The following is a 19,006-nucleotide window of genomic DNA, read 5'->3' as shown; positions in this document are numbered from 1 at the left end:
TATACATTTTCAATGTAAATTATTTAATTTGATTGGTAACAGCCTAGTGTCTTATTAATTTAATTGAATATATTGATCAAATTTAAGAATTTGAAATGAAAGATGGAGCATACATTTAATAAAATTAGGGGGATTAGCTGGGCAGATAAACATAATAGGGATGGGGGAATGAAGCCTCGTGAATCACTGAGCCTTTCCCCTGACTGTTCCGGGAAAAGATTCAAAGCTTCGAGAGTGTCGAGAACAGCGCTGAGAGCAGCGCCATCTGGTGCTTATTTAAAATAAAGCAGCCAGAAGCCTGTTAGAAGCTCTGGCAGATGAAGCAACCACAACACACTCCATAGTTTCAATGTTATGTGTACAAATAAAAACCTTACATGTTTGTGTTTGATTTGTTCATTAAATAAATTATTTTACCCATTAAAGTGTGACAATTAAAATATAAAATGAGCTTATATGATTCAATAAGATCTAATGTAGGCTCTCTATCTCTCTCTCTCTCTCTCTCTCTCTCTCTCTCTCTCTCTCTCTCTCTCTCTCTCTCTCTCTCTCTCTCTACACACACACACACACAATGAATAAGGACATTGTGCTTATGACACTTGTTACTGATAGTGCTTAATCAACTGTAGGAATGACAGAAAGTTGATAAAGTTTTTAATTATTTTTATATTTTTGGATGTTGCCATTGCTGTAAATACAAACCCTTCACCAAACACCAACACCCCTCTCCCCTAATCCCACCCTAAACCCCAATACCAACACCAAATTACCTAAAATCACCAAAAAGTGCAAAGATTTTACAAAAACAAAAAGACACAACAACAGAAAATAATAGCCTAAGTAGCGAAAAATAAATTTAGCTTATTTAAATGTAATATATTGTTTAACTTTCAAAGTAGGCTACAGCACTCTCCTCACTAACACATCAACCAGACTGAGGCAACGACTCGTTAAATACGATCTGGAGTTCGAGCCTTCTGACACCCAAAGCGAAACGCGCACGTGACTGGAGAGAAAGGGCTTGTTCGACTTCATGCAGCTCTGCGCAGACCGATCGGCGGCTGACTTGAAGCAGTGCATGCCGGTTAGAAATTTTGTCCGACTTGATACAGCGCCGACGCCACGTGACTGTGACGTATGCCATCAAAGTACCACGAGAGCGATTCGAGAGTAGCCGGAGAACTCAGCCAGCGCAGCTTCTCAAGAGCGGCTGCACTGGGCTGCAGGAGCATAGACATGTATAGAAAGGCTAGATGGCTCAAGGCGGAGTCAGCTGTGTCGTCACTTGGCGGCCATCTTAGGTCAGGAGACTGCGCTGCTGCTCCCTGCTGCTGTGGACGGAAGGTGAGTGACATACGCCAACTAAAATGCTCGTAACTTGCTGAATTCTTGACGGATTTACAAACGGTTTGGTTTATTACAAACCTTATTAACGTGGCTATGATTTGTGCTGATGCCGATGTTTAAAATATATATTTTTCACAAGTATGCAGTTAAATAGCCGCATCCCTGACGTTTATGACACACCAAGCCGTTTGAAAATCGGTTGAAAATTGAGCAAAATATAGTTATTTCAGCACTACATGCACAATAGACTTTAATGTTATAACTGGACGAGCGGTCCTGTCCTAAGATGGCCGCCGTGTGACGTCGTCGGGTCCCATTGGCTCTCAGCGCCGGTAAGCTATCTAGCCTTTCTATACATGTCTATGTGCAGGAGGGCTGATGACGACACAGCTGTTACACGATTGGCCGGATTCACCGCATGACAACGATCACGTGTGTTTCGTGTTTATTCGAACACCTTTAGTTCATCTAAAGCTCACAAATCAGTTTTTTTATAACAGTAAACACTCTTTTCATGTCGTTGCGATGTTATATTGTGTCATGTTTATCAAATTAAAACTGATTAAAAAACGTATAGACTCCACTTCATTGATAGTAGCTTATGTTGAACTTTATTCTTGTTCAAACAGACGCTGTATGAAGCAGTACATAAAGTAGGCCTATTGAATGAAAATGTCTCTGAAACATCTGTGTATTATTTGGCAAATATTGCATTTATTTAACTTCAGCTGTGGTAAAGTACGCGAACACCACGTGAGCGCGGTCACTACGGGAACCAGAAAGTGTCCGACTTCACGTCTCCGTTTGCAGCTCCTCCCCGCCTGCACGCGGCTGTAGTGATAGTATAGTTGTATATGCAGAAACTAACCACTAGGTGTCAGTATTATTATACTTACCTGCAGAATACAGACAGTGAGTTAGACGATCACATGTGTTGTTGCTGTTCCTGCTAGCGACCTGAAAGTGAATTAAAAGATAAGTTTAATTACAAACAGTTTCTTCATTGAAATAAGAAACATTACATGGTACCAGGAGTGGTGATAATCACCAACATTGACAGTCGTCATGGAAAGTGTTAAACCGCCTGACGCTGTAAACTGGACTGGAAACATTGATCACGAATGGCGTATGTTCAAACAGAGATTCACGCTGTATTTGCAAGCAGTGGGCTTGGATGAAGCGTCGGATGCACGCAAGATTGCATTGCTTCTCACCTTCGCGGGACCTCAGTCAATAGAAGTGTTTAACACACTCGTGTTTGCACAAGCCGTGGACAAAGGCAAATATGACGTGGTGATGGAAAAGTTTGATTTGCACTGCACACCAAGAAAAAACGAGACTTTTGAGAGGTATGTTTTTCGCTCTCGTCTGCAACAACAAGGAGAGACGTTTGACAGTTTCTTAATTGATTTAAAGTTGAAAGCTAAAACATGCAATTTCGGACTGTTGCAAGATTCAATGGTCCGTGACCAAATTGTGTTCGGCATCAATGATAAAAAAGTGAGAGAGAGGCTTTTGAGAGAGACGGAGCTAACCTTGAATGAAGCAGTGCGGATATGTCATGCCAGTGAGATAGCTATTCAGCATGCTAAAACCTTTGGTGAACACACAAAGATGAGCGGGAGTGACAATTCAGCCGTAGCTGCAGTAACAGAGAAGATGCAGAAAAGCGGAATGAGTAAACTGAAACAGCAGAAAGAACTGTTTAACTGTAAGAGATGTGGCAAAAGACACCTGCCAAAGCAGTGCCCAGCTTATGGCAAAGTCTGTGCTAAATGTAAAGGGCAGAATCATTTTGCCAAACAATGCTTTTCGAAAGGTGGACAAAGTCAAAGAGAGCGTGTGCATGCAGAGAAGAAACATCTCTCAGTGACACATTCTTCGTTGGAATGGTGCAGCAGGCAGATATCAGTCAATAAAGAACAGAACAGGCTGATGTGAATAGTGTTGCACGGGACAAGTGGATGACTGCTCTGGAAATAAATGGAGTAACAGTATCACTCAAGCTAGACACAGGAGCAAAAGTGAATCTGATTTCAGAGTATGATGTCAGAGCAATGAAAATCAAGCCGCGCATAAGTCAGAAAACTGTGCAACTCAAAGCCTATAACGGCCAGAACATTCCAACAAAAGGAACATGCACTCTCAGAGTAAAAGTTAAAAACAGAGCACATTACCTCATGTTTGTGGTTGTTCCACATGGCCATGATTCTGTGTTGGGAGATAAGGCATGTGAAGATCTGGGTCTGGTAAGAAGAATATACACCATAAATAATGGAGAAACACAGAACAGTGTGGAACGAATCGTAAAACAGTTTCCAGACATCTTTGAAGGGTTTGGAGTATTACCATTCACCTACAAAATACAGTTGAAACAAGATGCACAGCCAGTAGTTCACGCACCAAGACGGGTTCCAGCACCACTTCGTGAAAAGCTGAGGCAAGAGCTGGATAAAATGACAACAATGGGAGTCATAGAAAAAGTGGAAGAGCCAACGGAGTGGGTTAATTCGATGGTGTGTGTGAAGAAAGCCAATGGTGATCTACGTATTTGTATGGATCCAAAGGACTTAAATGCAAACATACAGAGAGAACATTATCAGATTCCGACACGGGAGGAAATTATAAGTGAGATGGCAGGTGCTAAGTTTTTCACGAAGCTGGATGCATCTCAGGGCTTCTGGCAGCTGAAACTACATGAGGACAGCACAAGGTATTGCACATTCAACACGCCCTTTGGCCGTTACTCCTTCTTGAGGATGCCGTTCGGAATTTCCTCAGCTCCTGAAGTATTCCACAGGGCTATGGAACACGTAATCGAAGGCATCGAGGGCGTGCGTGTTTATGTGGACGACATTGTATTGTGGGGATCCACAATAGAACAGCACAACAAGAGGCTCATGGACGTCCTACAGCGTGTAAGGAAGTATGGGCTCAAGTTAAATAGGAACAAGTGTCAGTTTGGAGCGAAGGAAATCACGTTCCTTGGAGATACGCTGTCAGAAAGGGGTGTGGAACCAGACAAGAGTAAGATACAGGCTATACTCAAAATGCCCAGACCCACAGACAGAAAAGCTGTATTGAGAGTGATGGGGATGATCAATTTCGTTGGGAAGTTCATACCTAACCTGTCTTCAAAAACTGTTTATTTGAGAGAACTGTTGTGCGATAAAGGCGAGTTCAAATGGACAGCTGATCATGAACAAGAATGGGGACGACTGAAGACTCTCCTCACTACAGAGCCTGTTCTGACGTTCTTTGACCCGACAAAGAAGACAAAGATCTCGACGGATGCTTCCAAAGATGGAATGGGTGCAGTTCTACTGCAGGCGGATGGAGAGAATTGGAGGCCAGTCGCATATGCCTCGAGAACGATGACTCCGACGGAACGTCGCTATGCACAGATTGAAAGAGAGTGCCTGGGCTTAGTGTATGGATTGGAGAAATTTCACGGCTATGTGTACGGCTTACCGACATTTGTGGCAGAGACAGATCACAAACCATTAATTGCCATCATTAAAAAGAACTTGAACCAAATGTCTCCAAGAATCCAGCGACTGATGATGCGACTGCAGAGGTATGATATGGAGCTAATGTACACTCAAGGGAAGCATCTAGTTCTGGCGGATGCTCTGTCCAGAGCTGTGGAACAGAGTGGAAAATGTGAAAGTTCCACAGAGGCTGATGTGACTCAGCAGGTGAACATGGTAGCTGAAGCTCTTCCAGTCACAGACACAAAACTCAAACAGATTGCAGTGGAGACTGGAAAAGATAAATGTCTGCAATTGGTCATCACAAATCTGAATGAAGGTTGGCCTAGAGGAAAATGTGCTCAGTACTACAACATCAGAACAGAGTTGAGTGTTGTTAAGGGACTTCTGCTGAGACAAGACAGGATCATTATCCCTCAGTCACTGAGACAGGAGATGTTAAAAAAACTGCACGAGGGACACCTTGGGGCCGAGAAATGTAAAAGAAGGGCTAGAACTGCAATCTACTGGCCCGGAATAAACGCAGACATCGACAGGATGGTGTCAACCTGTGATACGTGCTTGAAGCATCATGCTAAGCAACAAAAGGAGCCAATGATCATCACTGATCCACCGGATGAACCATGGCAGAAAGTTGGGACGGACTTATTCTTCCTGGACGGACGAAACTATTTGCTGGTGATAGACTATCTGTCAAACTACCCAGAGATTGCGTTGCTTTCCAATACATCTTCTGCTTGTGTGATAACACACATGAAATCCATCTTTGCGAGACACGGCATTCCGCAGGTGGTTTGCAGTGATAATGGGCCATGCTACAGTGGAAGGGACTTCCAGAAGTTTGCTGAGGAATATGGGTTTCAACACGTGACATCGAGCCCATTATATCCACAGTCGAATGGAAAGGCAGAGAAAGGAGTTCACATAATGAAACTACTACTCAAGAAAGCAGTGGACAGTCAATCAGATCCTTATTTAGCTCTGCTGAATTACCGTGCGTCTCCACCAGGACATGTCCGGCCGGGATTTCGAGATCGCCCAAAAATATCCGGGATACGGCTTTTGCTTTCTCGTCGCCATTCATTTTGTTTACATGCACACCTTTTGATTCAGTAGGACTGAATTAATTCCGATTGGTGAATCTGAATGTAGTGTTTACATGAACGCTAAACAGTGATCGGTTGATGTGCGTTTTAGCATTGCTAAGAAAATTCCTGTGTTTTCGTCTTGATCGGGATCCGTGTGAAGCAGAATGCATGACCTGCAAAGCTGGCACGTACGTGTCAGTGTCAAATAATGTAATAATGTAAACATAATGAATGGTGACTGTAGAGAGCAAAAGCCGAATCCCGGGCATTTTGGGCGATCTCGAAATCCTGGCCAGACATGTCCTGGTTAAACAGGACGTATGGTCACCCTGCTATAATCTGTGTGTTTACATTCTAGCTGTTTTAAAAATGGCGGGTGCTGGTGTTCCGCGTGCGTTCGGTCAATCAGCGTACACTAACGTCACGGGTAGTTCCTATCCGATTGTTAAGTCTGACGTCACGCGTGACGTTTTGGGTCCAAGCGCTCCTCTCGTCCAGAAATAACAACGGTGGAACCTGTACATTTATTTACGATCACGTCCTTCTTAGTGAGGCACCCTTGGCGGTCAAAAAGGGTTTAAATTCCTTTAACACCAACAGAGTGGTTAGTGTAGCTCATCACTCAGGTGGCATAATTAAGGGTAGAGTCCAGGCATCAATGAAAAAGAAGATTTACGAGGTTGAAGTGAGTTAGCTCGGGACACGGGACACAGCACTGCGGCATTGTAAAAACACTCAATAATAACCAAAACACTAGCGAAAGCGGTAGGTAGGTAGAGAGGACCTGGACTTTGGACCCGGAAAGAGTATTATCGGAGAGTGGTTACGTCACGACTTAACAACCGAATAGCGCTGGTTTAGAAAATTGTTCCTAGTTCCTGCGGTGCACGCCGACATCCGGGTACTTTAGCCAATAGTTCTAGGAACTGTGAAAACCCAGCTAACAGGGGACGTCCCCCGGACTTTTCGAACGTCCCCTTAGGTCCGCATTTGGTCCGCTTTGTAACGTTCGCTGACGGACATTCTGATGACGTCCGCATTTGGTCCGTTTTGTAACGTTCACGAGCGGACCTTCGGAGGACGTCCTTATTTGGTCCGCTTTGTAACGTTCCCGAGCGGAACTTCGGAGGACGTCTGTATTTGGTCCGCTTTGTAACGTTCCCGAGCGGACCTTCGGAGGACGTCCGTATTTGGTCCGCTTTGTAACGTTCGCTGATGGACGTTCTGATGACATTTGTCCGGGCCATGTTTGCGAACGTCTATTTCGTCCCTCACCTGCCATTTCCATGACAACACAATCCAGTCGCCCATGCCTTTGATTTTTATCATTAGACCGGACATCTTGCAACTCAGACAAACGAATAATTAAACTAAAATATAAACCCATATTGGATGGGGATTTGTTTATCCATTAAAATTAACTGTGATAATGGATTTTATCTAAAAACCATGTTTTTTTGTTTTGCAGATTGACAGTTTTATAACTGCAAATAAACTATAGTAAAAATATTATTTGAATTAATTGTAAAATTAAGTTAATGTTAAAAATGTTAGTGTTTTAATTTTAATGTTAAGATAATAACTTTCATGTTACTTATAACTTCTATCACTAATTAAAGATGTAATCAAATCACGAGTCTGTTTTCAGCCAATATAATTTAAACATCAAAAACATGAGAAGTGATTCAATTGAATAGCCTACAATTTATTATTCCGCATGAAGAAAATAAGGTTGAATCTCAGGAGCTCTAAAATAATGCATCGACTTCACATGATGAATGCAGCCAAGGAAAATGTGAAGAATGGAAAAGCACATTGCTGGAAAGAAAGTGGAAAATAACACAGGTAAGACAAATAAAAGCATCCTAATTTAGGCTACCTGTAAAAATGTTGGTCAGGCGATCGAAGGACTGGTTTTATTCAAAATAAGTTATTTTAGGAAACATATTATTCTAATTATTGCACTTAAGACTGATAGCACATTGCATTTAAAAAAAAAAAAAAAAAAGTGTCATATAGCTGGCCCACACTATAATTTTGGCAGAATATGCCTTCCATAACACACTAGCAAGTGACAATCAAATGCACCTAAGCGAGTGACGTCATTCATTATGGCACGTAGCATGTATCCTTGTATCCATGGCAACGCTCAGCTGCGAAGTGACAGTTAACGGTCCTCCTCAGACGCGGCCTTGTGTTTTCTCTTTCGACAGTCTAAAAGGTATTTTTAATTTTTAGATTAGTATACATTAGTTATCGTAACCACTATACATCATTACATATTATGAAAATTTGACCTTTTAAAACGTTTGCTGAAGTTGTCCGCCATGTAGGGTGAATTGCCCTAATGTGGGACACTGCCTAATGTGGGACACCTAAGGTCTAGTGTTTGTAGGTCCCCCATAAATACATGAATGACAGTGAAACTATGGGTTAGACAAAGCTGTGGTGTCATGGGATCAAAATAACATGACCTATCAAATGTCCAATCATATTTGAGGGTGGAGCAATCATCAAACAGGAGGCACCTTGTGTGAAGACCATCCGAAGGCCATTGACATAGAGTTTTAACAATTTTGATATTGTAGCGAATACGACTCTGGGTAAATATGAATTAGCTCAAGAATATGGGGAATCTTGGGAATATTAATATTTATGACTCATGGTCATAATTCATAAGTCGCATGTACATTTATTTGATCAATTATCGAGCTTACCTTGTTCTATAACTATCTGACCAACATTTAATTCGTCCAGCGAAACAAATGTAAAATCATTACAGTCAAGAAGAGGTATTCACAAACTTCAAGAGAGTTTCATGTCCTGGCCACGGACACCCAACTTTCTGAGTTTATAAATTAAAACTACTGAATGTAGTCTAATATCGAGCTTGTAGCTTAAATAAGATCTTTGATTTCATTGACTTCATAAAAAGTGGATTCTTCAAACACAGAGGCAGTGAAAAGTATTTATGAATTTTAATAAATGCAAAACTAGAGATTATATGAGCTACGAATATAAACGTACGTAAAAATGCAAACAATAAACAAACAAACATTTAAACAAACAAGAACATAAGTGATCAGAATGAAATGAAATGAAAGAAAGAAAGCAAGAAAGAAATATAGAGAAGGGAAAAGCTAGTAATTATTACATACAGAAACCTAGGTTCACGAGACACCGGGAAACAGCTTTTATCAGACAATGTACTTGCGATTCTGTGCCCTTTCGGGTGAGGCTGATGCTGAGGGTGGCGTCCTGTTTTTGCTGGGTCTTCCGGTGCCGCGAAGTTCGAAAAGGCTCACTGAATGTAAAGTTACCGGAAAATCAGATTCATCTCCCTGGATGGGAGAGGTTTAAAGTCTTTGTTGCAAGGGACGCAGCTACGACTCGGACATGTGCTCGCTCGATAGAGAAGACTAAGGCCTTCTTCAGATGATCCTTGGAGAAGCGCTGCGCCGGGGAGTGGAGGAAGGGTGAGAGGTCAGGGATGAGAGCGACCGGAGAAGAGAAGAGGTGGGATCGATGAGAGAAGAGAGCGAGAAGTGGGGGTCTCGTCCTTTTAACAGACATCTGTTTACGCCCTGTTTTGGTGACAGAGCGAATCAAAACTTCTGATGTGTAGAGGGAAGAAGTCTTCCTTGTGTGAAGACAAACACGCCCCCTTTTACCATATGTCTTATGAGGGAAAGGATTCATACTTAGAAATGTGATATTTCCTGGAACAGTTTAAGTATTATTGTACCTTGCAGTCAAGATTCGTCTCCGTGAGATGGAGAGGATTACATAGATATCCATTATGACAGGTAAAGATTGGGGAAACATAACGTTACATTTATATGCATGATTACACACAAATAAAGTTTGATTAAACACACAATAAAATTGTCAGTGTTTCCGTTAAGGTAAGTGAAGGCACCTGGGAAACAAAGGAATACGTATCAAACATTTGAAGGGTTTTCTCTGAAAAGTTCCCTGAAAAGTTCCATGTGTTGGAATGTTGGCTTGCATAGGAACTGGATAAGATGCAGCTTTGGAGTCATAAAGTTTACGACCATGTCGGGGTCGGTTTACAAGACACTATTGAGGAACCTTCTTTCAGTGAACATTTAGAATTCAAGATTTTACTCTAGCAAGTCACAACTCTATTATAAATTTGTAATGAGTGGTAAAATGAAATTTAATATGTGGAAGTCCATGTATGGAAATGTGCATCTCGTGGTGGGTTTCTGGTTGAAAGTCCACGAGTGTGTGTGTGTGTGTGTGTGTGTGTGTGTGTGTGTGTGTGTGTGTGTGTGTGTGTGTGTGTGTGTGTGTGTGTGTGTGTGTGTGTGTGTGTGTGTGTGTGTGTGTGTGTGTGTGTGTGTGTGTGTGTGTGTGTGTGTGTGTGTGTGTGTGTGTGTGTGTGTGGAATGTCATGAGGCTGTAAAGTCGGGGGATACGAGTCACATGGGTGTACCAGCCAAACTGGCGCTGGCAAATTGGTCCTCGTGGGGCAATTATTAACCAGCAAACACAAAGACGATGTGTTTTGCCATCACATGATCTACTTAATGCGAAAAGCAGATGTCATTGTTGCTACAATATTAAGGAGTTAAATACATTTTAAACAATGCAATCCTGCTACTTTTTAGCCTAATCTGCTTATGAAATGTTTGTCCATCAAAAAATAGTCTAACTTTGTGTGTATAAACTATATATTTTATATTTTTATCAAATTTCTTAGTGTCCCACATTAGGAAATGTGGTTTCCAAATCCGGGACAGCATGATCAGCCTAATGTGGGACAGTACTTCAATGAGTAAAAAATTTGTGGTGGGGCAAGGTTTGTGGGACAAACATGGTTATTTACATGGTTTTAGTCTTGTAATGCAATATTACAATACTGTTAATGCAGATTTTTACAGTCATGTGCATTTTTTATTCTTGGAGGGCAGTTTGAAGGCTCTTTTTTTGTGTGCTTGTGCATGCCTACATACGTGTCTCTCTCTCTCTCTCTCTCTCTCTCTCTCTCTCTGTGTGTGTGTGTGTGTGTGTGTGTGTGTGTGTGTGTGTGTGTGTGTGTGTGTGTGTGTGTGTGTGTGTGTGTGTGTGTGTGTGTGTGTGTGTGTGTGTGTGTGTCATCTATGTGTCATGTATGTGTAAAAGGTATAGTTGACTTAAAATGAAAAATAGCTACAAATTTAAAAATGCAGTACAAAACCAATAAAGCCATTCCACTTTATTTTATGCATCTGATTAATGAAATGAAATGTATTTTAGATCACAATGGCAAAGGTGAGAAAGACAGGGACAGATTGTCAGACGCAGAAAGAGAGGCAGAAACAGGGAAAGGATAAGAGAAAGAAACTTAATCAGTGGAGGCAGGACAGGATGAAAAGAGCCATAGAGGAGTATAGGCAGATTGTTGAGGATGATGGGGTCCCTCAGCTGAGACTGTTGGCCAGGGCATGGAATGTCCCTAAATCTACTCTCCAGTGAATCTAAAATAAAAGATTTTACTATTCTACATGTATCAATGTGATTTTTGGTCTTTTATCATAGATTTTTCAGTGTCCCACATTGGGGACACGTTCTGTCCCACATTAGGAAGCTGCAGATTTTCTCAGATGATTTGCAATAAGAGCACTAATATGTCTATAATTTATCTTATGAATGGGTTATCTGAATGTTCTCTTTTGATTTGATTAGGATACATCCTGTTTTTTTTTAAATGGTATTGGGTGTGGATTTAATGTTTTGGTTACACATCGCAATATGTCACAGAAGTCTGAAGTGCAAAAAATGTCCCACATTAGGGCAATTCACCCTACCACTGCTAACCGTTATGCTAACACTACGAAACTAACGTTAAATGTTGCTGAAATGAGACGACGTTATATTTCACATATTCATAGACATATAAAATCATAACACTACTGAATGTGTTCATTTTGTTGTTTTAGATGCCAGGGGGAAGAATTGCCAACGGACTAACCCCACAGCTGACCGACCGAGACACACACACACACACACACACACACACACACACACACACACACACAGCTGCCAGCGCGTTTGAAGACACACACACACACACACACACACACACACACGGAAAGAGCACAACACCTTTACAATTGTTCAAATAAATACTTTGTTCCTTACAACGTGTCTGTTTTCTTTGGTTAGCCAGAAGTGAAATAAAATAAAATGATAAATGGATGTTAAAAGGACTTCTAATGAACGTTCTGTAAAGGTCCCCGAATGTTTTCCAAACGTCCCACTGAGTCGGGACGTCGCACAACGGTCCTGCAAACGTCCTGCGAACGTCCCCCGCGACGTCCTGCTAACGTTTAAAGAACCCTACACGAAGACGTCCAGAGGACGTTCGCAGAGGACGTTCAGGGACGTTCTAGGGACGTCTTTTTGTTAGCTGGGAAGGTTCCTCCGGTCGGAAAGCGGCTTAACATTGACATCAGAGGCTACAAAGTGCTAATTCGCTAATCACGATTAGCATCTTACTGTAATCAAATCAATGACACACACACACACACAGCTGCTGGTTGTAGTACGTCCGTTATCCGTGTGTAAAAGTTAACTTAAGTTACAGTTACACAGAACATTTCTGGGAAGTTAATGAACTCCATTAACACAAGATTTGTTTACCTGCATTATATATTCTACCATGAACTATATTAACATTATTATCCACTTATTTTAATGTAATACCTAAACGTTTATATATATATATATATATATATATATATATATATATATTAATTGATCTCTGTTTTTTCTAAACTGATATAGGACATGAACACGAAACATAAACGTTACGTAATAGAGACTGAAAAATGTTCTCTTACCTGATATCGCCAAAATGTTTGCAGGACTCGCACATCCAGACCGACCTTCCTCTGTGTTCACATATCAGCTTCTGTTCTCCTCCGTTACATGTCACAACGCAAATTAGTTTAAAATAATAATTTAACAGGCATAAGGAAAGACCGAGTAATCTTGCCGAGCAGTAGCACACACACGTCATCATCATATTTTCAAACTTGACCAGTAAAAAGGCGCGCACGGTTGTCATTTATGGAATGCCAAAGCTGCCAATATTAAAAATAAATAAATACATAAATAAATATACAAATAAATGTAAAAAAGAAAAAATAAATAAATATATATATAAATAAATATACATAGAAAAGCAAAAAAACGAAAATAAATAATTATTTATACATTTATTTCCTTATTTATGTATATATTTATTTTTTTCCATATTTATTTATTTATTCTTTTATTTATTTATACATTTATTCATTTATACATTTATTTATTTATACATTTATTTATTTTTACATTTATTTATTTATACATTTATGTATTTATACATTTATTTATTTATTCATTTATTTCTTCCTACATTTCTTCCACCGTAGGGTAATGAGGAGGGTGTGGTTTACCTCAGACATAGCAATCGAGCTTGGATCAGAACATTTAATGAAGAAAACCGGGTTCTGTAACTTACATGGCAGACAGGGGATGAGCGTAACGTTAGAAAGCCGGGCGATAAAGGAGGATACATCCACAAATCCAGAGTAGCAAAAATAAATAGCAGACAAATCAAAGGAAAAACTAAACATGTGTGCAAGCGGTTACCAAACATTTTTTTCTCTGTGAGTTTTCAAAAAAAAGAAAAAAACATTAATGTGCACCAAATCTATGCGCTTAAGTTGCTGTCTGTTTGGTTTCCATGGTGACGCGTCTAGCTTGTTACGTGACACACCGCAGCCACAACAGCGCTGAATGAATGATGATCTGCTTTTATGTCATTTTTCCTTTTTTACATTTGTTAGCTATGGCATGAAATATCTGATATTCCGATTGTCAAATATTTGCAACGCAATATATATAAAACGCAAAGTATTGCAAGAAAGAGGCAAAATGAATGCGATCTTCAGACAATTTTTTAAACACTCGACGGGCCGGATTAAACAGCCCAACAGTATGTGGCCCGCGGGCCGTAGTTTGCCCACCTCTGCTGTAGCCTATTGTGCCCTGCTTCCTTTCCGTGAGTTCTGACCGAAAAATGGAAAATATCAAGCGCTTCCGTTTCAGAGTCCCTGTTTCATGTTTGTTAGCCCAGGCCAGGACATTTTACAAATCCAGACAAACGATGTTCTACGGCCATGTCCGGAATAAAGAGTAGCCTATCCATGTCACACAGTAAGATTTAGAATTTATATACCTCGCAGTCACAGACCGCATCAATATCAGTGAGCTATACTTATTGTATTTCGCCACAGGGTGTCACTGTGGCCTCAACCCTTCGCCTTCGTTTACTCTGAGCTCGATTGCTATGTCTGAGGTAAACCACACCCTCCTCATTACCCTACGGTGGAAGAAATGTAGGAAGAAATAAATGAATAAATAAATAAATGTAGAAATACATAAATGTATAAATAAATAAATGTAAAAATAAATAAATGTATAAATAAATAAATTTATAAATGAATAAATGTATAAATAAATAAAAGAATAAATAAATAAATATGGAAAAAAATAAATATATACATAAATAAGGAAATAAATGTATAAATAATTATCTATTTTCGTTTTTTTGCTTTTCTATGTATATTTATTTATATATATTTTTTTTTTTTTCTTTTTTACATTTATTTGTATATTTATTTATGTATTTATTTATTTTTAATATTGGCAGCGTTGGCATTCCATAGTCATTGGCCAGTTACGTAGTTGACAGTCATATTAACCAATCATGGTCAAAGAAGGTGAAACAACCAATAGCAATTGTTTCAGTGTGGTAATGGAAAAGATTACTTTTCTTTCTTTCTTTCTTTCTTTCTTTCTTTCTTTTTTTTTTAAAGAAATGTATGTTTAGTTTTATTTGTATACTATATTATTTGATTAGTTTGTCAAAAAGTGTTTTGATGACAGTGTGAATAAAAAAAGTCCAAACAAAATCACACAAAGCAAAAAAGTTTCTGCTGCACTTCTCTCTTGAGATTGAAATTATATCCATTATTATTAAGTTGGTTTGAGAAAGCCAACTTACTGATATTGTACTTAGACTTATTAAGTTGGCTTGAGAACGCCAACTTACTGATATTGTACTTAAACTTATTAAGTTGGCTTGAGAAAGCCACCTTACTGATATTGTACTTAAACTTATTAAGTTGGCTTGAGAAAGCCAACTTACTGATATTCTAATACTAAAATTTCTATATGTATCTCCTCCTAGAGCTTTAACTCCACATACTCCAAACTCGGCTCAGACACTCAAACTGATCTGCCTGGGTGTGCTATATCTTTTCTAACTGATCGGACTTACGGTTTTCCTAAAAATGACGATCAAAACTCGGAAAAACTCCCATTGACTTAACATAGGGGAGTTCTAAAAAATTCAAATCCAAACCGACGTTTTCACACACACAGACACAAAGGGCCTGACACCCCTGTGGCTCTCCCTCTCTCTCTCCCTCAGAGGATTTATATTATCGAGCAGCCAATAAGTAATGGCCTAAAATCTTCATAGCAACCACCCAGGACACCCTAGCAACCGCATAGCAACCACCCAGAACACCCTAGCAACCACCCAAAATACCCTAGCAACCACCTAGAACACCCTAGCAACCACCCAAAATACCCTAGCAACCACCTAGCAACCACCCAAAAGACCCTAGCAACCACCCAAAACAGCCTAGCAACCACCCAGAACACCCTAGCAACCACCTAGCAACCACCCAGAATACCTTAGCAACCACCTAGCAACACCAAAGCAACCACCCAGAACACCCTAGCAACGCCTAGCAACCACCCAGAATACCCTAGCAAACACCTAGCAACACCCTAGCAACCACCCAAAATACCCTAGCAACACCATAGCAACCACCCGGCAACCACCAAAAATATCCTAGCAACCGCCTAGCAACCACCCAGAACACCCTAGTAACCACCCAAAATACCCTAGCAACCACCTAACAACCACCCAGAACACCCTAGTAACCACCCAAAATACCCTAGCAACCACCTAACAACACCCTAGCAACCACCCAAAACATCCTAGTAGCCATCCATAACACCCTAGCAACTGCCTAGCAACCACCTAGAACACCCTAGCAACCACCCAAAATACCCTAGCAACCGCCTAGCAACCACCCAAAAGACCCTAGCAACCACCCAAAACAGCCTAGCAACCACCCAGAACACCCTAGCAACCGCCCAGCAACTACCCAGAATACCTTAGCAACCGCCTAGCAACACTATAGCAACCACCCAGAACACCCTAGCAACCGCCTAACAACCACCCAAAACAGCCTAGCAACCACCCAGAACACCCTAGCAACCATCCGAAATACCTTAGCAACAACCTAGCAACACCAAAGCAACCACCCAGAACACCCTAGCAACCGCCTAACAACCACCCAAAACACCCTAGTAACCACCCAGAACACCCTAGCAACCACCCAAAATACCCTAGCAACCGCCTAGCAACCACCCAAAAGACCCTAGCAACCACCGAAAATATCCTAGCAACCGCCTAGCAACCACCCAGAACACCCTAGTAACCACCCAAAATACCCTAGCAACCACCTAGCAACACCCTAGCAACCACCCAAAACATCCTAGAAACCACCCATAACATCCTAGCAACCGCCTAGCAACCACCCAGAACACCCTAGCAACCACCCAAAATACCCTGCAACCGCCTAGCAACCACCCAAAAGACCATAGCAACCACCGAAAATATCCTAGCAACCGCCTAGCAACCACCCAGAATACCCTAGCAACCACCCAGAACAGCCTAGCAACCACCCAGAACACCCTAGCAACCGCCTAGCAACCACCCAGAATACCTTAGCAACCGCCTAGCAACACCATAGCAACCACCCAGAACAGCCTAGCAACCACCTAGAAACACCCTAGCAACCACCCAAAATACCTTAGCAACCGCTTAGCAACACCATAGCAACCGCTTAGCATCCACCCAGAATACCCTAGCAACCGCTTAGCAACACCATAGCAACCACCCAGAATACCCTAGCAACACCATAGCGACCACCCATAACATCCTAGCAATCGCCTAGCAAAAAGCTTTCTGGTCCAAACTTTCTCAAGCCAACTTAAAGTTTGTCTTGACGAACTTTTGCATCTAGTTATTAGTGGTGCTTGCTGAAAGCAAGGCATTATTGCTCATACTTATTATTATTATTAGTGGTGCTTGCTGAAAGCAAGGCATCACTATTGTTATTGCTCATACTTATTAGTGGTGCTTGCTGAAAGCAAGGCATCACTATTGTTATTGCTCATACTTATTATTATTAGTGGTGCTTTTCAAAGCAACACTATTGTTATTGTTGCTCATACTTATTAGTGGTGCTTTTCAAAGCAACACTATTGTTATCCTCCATACTTATTATTAGTGGTGCTTTTCAAAGCAACATTATTGTTATTGCTCATACTTATTCCATACAAAGTTTGGCGCGTAACTCGCCCCGCACCGTTTGTCTCAGACCCCTGAGTGAGGTGTCAAATCGACCGGCTCATTGAGGAGAGGTGTGCTATGACTTTTCTAAGCGATCGGGTGTACGATGTTCGCACAGCGGACGAAAAAGCGGCCAAAAAAGTCCCATTGACTTAACATTGGGCATTCTAAAAATATTCAAATCCAAACCGACGTTTTCACACACACAGACTCCAAAAGGGCCTGACACCCCTCTCTCCCTCTCTCTCTCCCTCTCTCTCTCCCTCAGAGGATTTATATTATCAAGCAACCAATAAGTAATGGCCTAAAATCTTCATAGCCACACCCTAGCAACCAGTTACAGCACCCTAGCAACCACTAAGAGCTCCCTAGCAACCACCCTAAACCAATAAAAAACATTTATTTGTATTTTTTTATTTTTAAAGCAATATCACACTCGTAGCCTTGCGATATCGCTCCATGCTTGTACCTATTCGGGCCATAGGCCGTACTGAAGGCACTCGTTATTAAAGATTTTAAGAACTCTATAAAAACTCCATAGAAACCATCTTTGACAACTACCAACCACCTAGTAACACCATGGCAACTAACAAAAATACCCTAGCAACCACCCAGAACACCCTAGCAACTGCCTAGCAACCACCCAGAAAACCTAGCAACTGCCTAGCAACCACCCAGAACACCATAGCAACTGCCTAGCAACGCCCTAGCATCCACCCAGAATACCATAGCAACTGCCTAGCAACACCATAGCAACCACCCAGAACACCCTAGCAACCACCTAGCAACGCCCTAGCAACCACCAAGAATACCCTAGCAACTGCCTAGCAACCACCAATAATACTCTAGCAACTGCCTAGCAACCACCCAGAACACCTTAGCAACTGCCTAGCAACACCATAGCAACCATCCAGAACACCCTAGCAACCACCTGGCAACAGCATCTTGCTAAAAACATGCTAGCAACATGTTAATCATGCTAGCATAATGCTAGCAACATGCTAATCAAGCTAGCATCATGTTAATCAAGCTAGCATCATGCTACCAAAATGCTAATCATGCTAGCATCATGCTAGCAACATGCTAATCAAGCTAACATCATGCTAGTATCATGCTAATCAAGCTAGCATCATGCTAGCAAAATGCTAATCATGCTAACATCATGCTACCAACATGCTAATCAAGCTAGCATAATACTATCAACATGCTAATCAAGCTAGCATTATGTTAGCAACATGCTAATCAAGCTAGCATAATGCTAACAACATGCTAATCATGTTAGCATCTAGCTAAAAACATGCTAGCAAAATGCTAATCATGCTAGCATCTTGTTAAAAGCATGCTAGCAACATGCAAATCATGGTAGCATCATGCTAACAACATACTAATCATGCTAGCATCATTCTAACAACATGTTAATCATAGTAAATCATGCTGGAATGTGGTAAATCATAGTAAATCATCTTAGAAACATGGTAAATCGTGGTAAATAATACTAAAACGTGGTATATCATGGTATCACAACATGGTAATTGTGTTAGCATCTGCCCAGTGGTGAATTTTGCCACTGCAAGCACCACTTCACA

Source organism: Leuciscus leuciscus (assembly GCF_965113295.1).
Source record: "Leuciscus leuciscus genome assembly, chromosome: 11".
NCBI lineage: Eukaryota > Metazoa > Chordata > Actinopteri > Cypriniformes > Leuciscidae > Leuciscus > Leuciscus leuciscus.
This window is presented reverse-complemented; position numbering follows the sequence as displayed.